Raw genomic sequence first — 6,748 nt, 5'->3', positions numbered from 1 at the left:
CATCACGGCCGCGCGGAACCGGCGCGCCACTAGCTCATGTGGCGGCAGGCCGGCCGCGCCGGCCGCCGCCTCGGCCGCCAGCCGCTCCAGCAGCCGCGCCTCCAGCTGCAGGCTCTCGACGCCGTTGACGAGCGCGTGGCACGCGCCGCACAGTCGTCCGCTACCGGCCGCCCAGAACGGCGATCCGATGAACACGCACCAGCGCCACACCTTCTCGGGCAGCGGCAGGCGGTGGCCGGGCGTCCACTCGTGGAAGATGCTGACGGTCGCGCCGCCGGCGCCGCAGATCATGCAGGGCGCGGAGGCGGCGGGCGGCGGCCGCGGCGGGCGGGGTCCGGCGCCGCGGCCGCTCACCGCGGGGCACGGCCCGGAGCGCAGCGAATGAAGCGGGATCAGACCCGGTACGGCCGCCGACGCCAGCAGCAGGGAGCCGGCGCTGGTTGAACCCAGCACCTCCATGTGGTTTCCCTGGATTCGCACATGCTGCATGGCAGACCTGCAACACACAAATCAGGCTAATCAGATTGCCACGCTGAGCATATCAACGCTGTCCTGTGTGCGTTCATGGCCTGGCTTGGACCTCCCAGCAGCCATTCTGCCGCCAGAATAAAGCAGTGCTGTCATTCGTAGCCGTAACACTTCAACGCTCATTGGCTACGGGCGCCAGTGGAGGCTGCCAGACAGTAAAATAGCTGGTACCACGTTTGAAACATACATATTACGTCAGGCATGTGAGAGCACATAACAAATCGAACGTCACGTCACCTCGAAACGTTGGACTGATCAAAATATATCGCCCGAAAAGAAATTATGCAACAAGCAAAAAAACGTCCGTAATGACTGTGGTGATCCAATGCATCATAAAAATCCAAGTTGACGAGAGCTTAAAATATCAATAGGACATAATAGATCATCACTGTGCATAGACAGGGTGGCTCTATGCCTAAAAATCATCCAACTGTAACACTCTAATTTTTGCAAGAAACAGCTGAAAGGCGCGCAAATGCCACCAGACCTGCATGCTATGGACTATCGCCGTAGCACTAAGCCGCTAAGTGCCTCAGTGGCCATAACCATACATTGGCCGCCAAACGCATGACGCGCATGTTAAAACAATCTCGGTGGGGGTAGGGGAATAATGTAAAATCGACGTACCATCATCAGGTTCTTCACATTAATTCAACGTAGTCTCCAGTTCTTCCATACGCTGCTAGCGCGCAAACTTGCACCCACCGACCAATGCACAGGACTGCCGGTCCTGGCCAGTGCTCACCCAAGCGCCGGCCCTGGCCAGTGCTCACCCAAGCCCCAGGCCCTGGCCAGTGCTCACCCAAGCCCCGGCCCTGGCCAGTGCTCACCCAAGCCCCGGCCTGGCCAGTGCTCACCCAAGCCCCGGCCCTGGCCAGTGCTCACCCAAGCCCCAGCCCTGGCCAGTGCTCACCCAAGCCCCAGCCCTGGCCAGTGCTCACCCAAGCCCCGGCCCTGGCCAGTGCTCACCCAAGCCCCGGCCCTGGCCAGTGCTCACCCAAGCCCCGGCCCTGGCCAGTGCTCACCCAAGCCCCAGCCCTGGCCAGTGCTCACCCAAGCCCCAGCCCTGGCCAGTGCTCACCCAAGCCCCAGCCCTGGCCAGTGCTCACCCAAGCCCCAGCCCTGGCCAGTGCTCACCCAAGCCCCGGCCCTGGCCCATTGCTCACCCAGCCCCGGCCCTGGCCAGTGCTCACCCAAGCCCCAGCCCTGGCCAGTGCTCACCCAAGCCCCGGCCCTGGCCAGTGCTCACCCAAGCCCCGGCCCTGGCCAGTGCTCACCCAAGCCCCGGCCCTGGCCAGTGCTCACCCAAGCCCCAGCCCTGGCCAGTGCTCACCCAAGCTCTGGTCCTGGCCAGTGCTCACCCAAGCTCCGACCCTGGCCGGTGCTCACCCAAGCTCCGACCCTGGCCAGTGCTCACCCAAGCGCCGGCCCTGGCCAGTGCTCACCCAAGCGCCGGCCCTGGCCAGTGCTCACCCAAGCCCCGGCCCTGGCCAGTGCTCACCCAAGATCCGACCCTGGCCAGTGCTCATCCAAGCGCCGGCCCTGGCCAGTGCCCAGCCACGTCCCGGCCCTGGCCAGTGCTCACCCAAGCCCCAGCCCTGGCCAGTGCTCACCCAAGCTCTGGCCCTGGCCAGTGCTCACCCAAGTCCCGGCCCTGGCCAGTGCTCACCCAAGCTCCGACCCTGGCCAGTGCTCACCCAAGCTCCGGCCCTGGCCAGTGCTCACCCAAGCCCCAGCCCTGGCCAGTGCTCACCCAAGCTCTGGCCCTGGCCAGTGCTCAGCCAAGTCCCGGCCCTGGCCAGTGCTCACCCAAGCTCCGGCCCTGGCCAGTGCTCACCCAAGCGCCGGCCCTGGCCAGTGCTCACCCAAGCTCTGGTCCTGGCCAGTGCTCACCCAAGCCCCGGCCCTGGCCAGTGCTCAGCCAAGTCCCGGCCCTGGCCAGTGCTCAGCCAAGTCCCGGCCCTGGCCAGTGCTCACCCAAGCTCCGGCCCTGGCCAGTGCTCACCCAAGCGCCGGCCCTGGCCAGTGCTCACCCAAGCTCTGGTCCTGGCCAGTGCTCACCCAAGCTCTGGTCCTGGCCAGTGCTCACCCAAGCGCCGGCCCTGGCCAGTGCTCAACCAAGCGCCGGCCCTGGCCAGTGCTCACCCAAGCTCTGGTCCTGGCCAGTGCTCACCCAAGCTCCGGCCCCGGCCAGTGCTCACCCAAGCTCTGGTCCTGGCCAGTGCTCACCCAAGCGCCGGCCCTGGCCAGTGCTCAACCAAGCGCCGGCCCTGGCCAGTGCTCACCCAAGCGCCGGCTCTGGCCAGTGCTCCCCCAAGCGCCGGCCTTGGCCAGTACTCCCCCAATCTCTGGTCCTGATCAGTACTCACCCAAACCCGGCCCTGACCAGTGCTCGCACAAGCCCTGGTCCTGGTCAGAGCTCACCCAAGCTCTGGTCCTGGCCAGTGCTCACCCAAGCTCCAGTCCTGGTCAGTACTCACACACATCGTGGTCTTGAACAGCGTTCACAAGAACCCTAGTTCTGGCCAGAGCTCACCCAAGCCCTGGTCCTGGCCAGTGCTCACGCAGTCACAGTCACAGTTCTAGCCAATGTTCACCAAAGTCCCGGTACTGACCAGTAAAAACACCATCTTCACCAGTGTCGCGCCACTCCACTGAGGACGCTCACTTGCAAAAGACTATTCCCTTTGTCGCCCGAATCATCCCGGCCATGTAAGCCATGGCCCGGCCGTCCAGCGATACTCCTCCCCCCCCCCTTTCCTCCCGCTCCAGGATCAGATGCCACAGCCGCCACGGCGCTGACGCTCAGCTGACTATGGGTCAGCGTGGCGCTGACGCTCAGCTGACTATGAGCCAGCGTGGCGCTGACGCTCAGCTGACTATGGGTCAGCGTGGCGCTGACGCTCAGCTGACTGGGTCAGCGTGGCGCTGACGCTCAGCTGACTATGGGTCAGCGTGGCGCTGACGCTCAGCTGACTATGGGTCAGCGTGGCGCTGACGCTCAGCTGACTATGGGTCAGCGTGGCGCTGACGCTCAGCTATGAGCCAGCGTGGCGCCCGCGAGGCAATACTGCAGCCAAAACTATGGAATTGGCGTAAGCATGCGCAGTTTTTCCCCAAAGATGCCTGATTCACGGACACTGGGACACCGTTGCGTGCAGAACCCTCGGCAGGATTCGTCGGTACGTCTTATAGCTCCCCACTCACCAGCAGTGGATTTTTGCAAATGCTCAGTCGATTCTACATACATGTGTAGTATGAAACGGGTTCAAAACATGTGTTACAGTAGCTGCTGTAAGCAGATGAACCAACATATTCTTACATGTTTTTATCGTCATTGCTATCATTGGTTATATTAGCACTATCATCATGTAACGCGATCACTTTTTGTGGACGAACAGTGGCTACTTCAACACAGCTAAGAAGCGTCACAGATTGAAGGCCGCTCTTAATGTCTCAGAATCGGATGACTTTGAAAGGATATTTCTCCGGTAAGACGGAAAACCACCAAATGAGCCGTTTGCTTCGACACACTGAACAGTACTCAGAAATTTATCTAAGAAAACAGAACATGGCTTCCGGAATCAAAAGTGGCTTTGAGCGTGACCTGGTCCGTTGTGCGACGTTGCCATTCCACACCAGGCAGCAAGCACTGCTCCCGGTTTTCATCCTTCGTCAGAAGGTGCCTGACGCTCCGATGAGAGCCGCTCCTCACTCGGCGAGGCTGGTCACCACTGCGGTGCCGCGCAGAGCGAGCTTGTGTCCAGCAAGTCACATTCTACCAGCGTGCTGTGATCGGTATTTGTTTTACAGTATATTCCGAATGATTTCGGTGGGCGGCAGCAGGATTGGAGTGCATGCTAGAGAGCTTGTCGCTTGTACTCCGATTCTACGTATGTACCCAGAGCCATTCCAGTTCAACAGACAATTTGGCCTTTGACTTATATTGTAAGGTAGGACTGGGGGAGGGGGTATTTGTGTGCCAGACAAGGGTACGTGAAGACCACAGGGCGCCAGGCTCACTCTTACCGGCTGCTTGCCAAGTGACCGGTATGCGTGCAGAACCAGCAGACTGACAGTCATACCTGTCCTACGTTCTTAGCTGCGGTGAGTACGGAACTGCCTTCAACTCATTCGTTTAATAGACCAGGCCAGATTTGGTGCATTAATCCATCCGCATATTGATCCCGTCAGATGAACAATCCTTCCCTGATCCAGCACGTGACGGGCCGCCCACACTTGGCAGCGTTATCAGGAGGCAAGCAGGAATTATTGAACCGACTTCCGCACAGCCATCGCAGACATGGTTCCCAAAAGTGAGAGAATGTGTTAAGCAATTACTTATTTTGATCTCAATGGACCGATAAAGAGAAACAAAGGTAACCTGCATTAGTTTTTGACTACACACACCAGCCCGATGTTTTTCGAGTAATATAATCATTGGCATGCTTGGTTATCAAAACAAACTCTGCGTGGCACCGCAAAAAGACAGATGAATCCAAAACTTCCGGGATGGCCAAAATGCAATGCGTATTTTCGTCACAAGTATTTGCTTCATCAAGAGACATGTTAAATAGGTAGTAAATGACTTTGAATACTTGCAAATGCTAGCGTCTTTCCACGCTGACGTATCACTGTAGTGGCTGAGGCTGTGGCTGTGGCTGTGGCTGTGGCTGTGGCTGTGGCTGTGGCTGTGGCTGTGGTTGTGGCTGTGGCTGTCTGCTGCTGTAGGAGCGGCTGTAGCTGTACCCTTCCCACCCACAATATTGCATCGGAGGAGCTGGAGGCGCCCGTTCCCGCCCCCAGTGCCGCATTATCCCATACGCAGTGGTAGAAATGTGATCTGATATGCGTCTTTTCTGACTTTGAACACTTTCTTGAGAAAATTAACCAGCGAGACGAAAATTCCGTGAATCTGGTACTGGCCACACGTGCAACATATCAACTCCATAAGAGAGCTCGAACAACAATGAGACGAAGTAAACGTCACGGGTAAAGCAGGACACTTTCATCACGTCCAACCCATTTGCATTCGGCAGCACAACATATGCAATGTTTAGGACCCGTACGGTGAGTTTGCAGTTTGAGAGGCACCACTGGATTCTGGCAATTACGTCTAAGCGTACACGTCGCGCCCACTCCTTACCTCGGTCGCGACGCCCGAATAGTCCGCCGTCACCTGTCGTAGCCGACTGCCCGACATAGACCCGGACAGCGCGATCTGCGTCTGTCCGTCCGCTGCCGATCGTATGAAGGCCCCCTCCCCTCCCCGGTCCAGACACGCTGATCACGTGACCATGCCCGGGGGCGGCGTGGCCAACAACTGGGATCCGTGCCGAGGGACGCGGAACGCGCTCGCGTTTCTGAACGGGCTAAGGCGAAGAGACGCGTGTCGTTCTCGGTTCCATGATAATTACGCTTGTTGTTAATCGGGTGTTCGTTGGGGGCATGCATTCGTTCCCTTCTCCTTGCCGTATGATGTGGGCTGCGTTCATGACACAGCTCGGCCCTGATGAAAGGAAGCAGGGATGAGATTAAGTGCGTGCATAGATGCCGTTGTGTGCTAACAGCATGGTAACACCGTTTTAGAGGATTTCCCATTTTACGCTCTGGCATAGGATTATCCATCTGCGGAACAGCCCTGGGCTTATGTTGTCAACAAACACGCCTGGGATGGAACGGCATGGGTCTCGTTGGCACAGGCATGGGGCGGCGGCAGTGCAGGGACGACAAAATGCACGTGGGCCAATGGAAACGACCCCATGAGTTATCTCCCACGAAAACCACACCCAGTCTGCTATTGCAAGGTTACATTCATATGCCCACCTGGAACAAGCGCTCAGTGGGACAAATGTTCATTGATTCCATTCGTTCGGGTATTCAGGAAGCTCGCTGTTTTATACCAGTGACATCCAACTTTATTTCATTACACTGAGCCTTGCCGTCCAAATTTCACGATATACTATAGACACTGCGTCTGTCTACACTTAAGATCATAAAGGAAATCACTTAATGCGTGCTAGTTGCGGAATGATGTGCGGAACGTCATCGAACAGCACTCTTTCGCCTGCCGTAGCACGCACTAATGTGATACGACTGCACCGGCCGATTACAATAGGATGACAGGACGCCGGCCGATCACAATGTGATATGAGAGAGCGCCGGCTTTCACGATGTGATATGTCAGAGCGCTAGCCGATCACTATGTGATGTGACAGAA

The sequence above is a fragment of the Pollicipes pollicipes genome, unplaced genomic scaffold (genome assembly GCF_011947565.3).
Source record: "Pollicipes pollicipes isolate AB1234 unplaced genomic scaffold, Ppol_2.1 Scaffold_3087;HRSCAF=3621_pilon_pilon_pilon, whole genome shotgun sequence".
Classification (NCBI taxonomy): Eukaryota; Metazoa; Arthropoda; class Thecostraca; order Pollicipedomorpha; family Pollicipedidae; genus Pollicipes; species Pollicipes pollicipes.
This window is presented reverse-complemented; position numbering follows the sequence as displayed.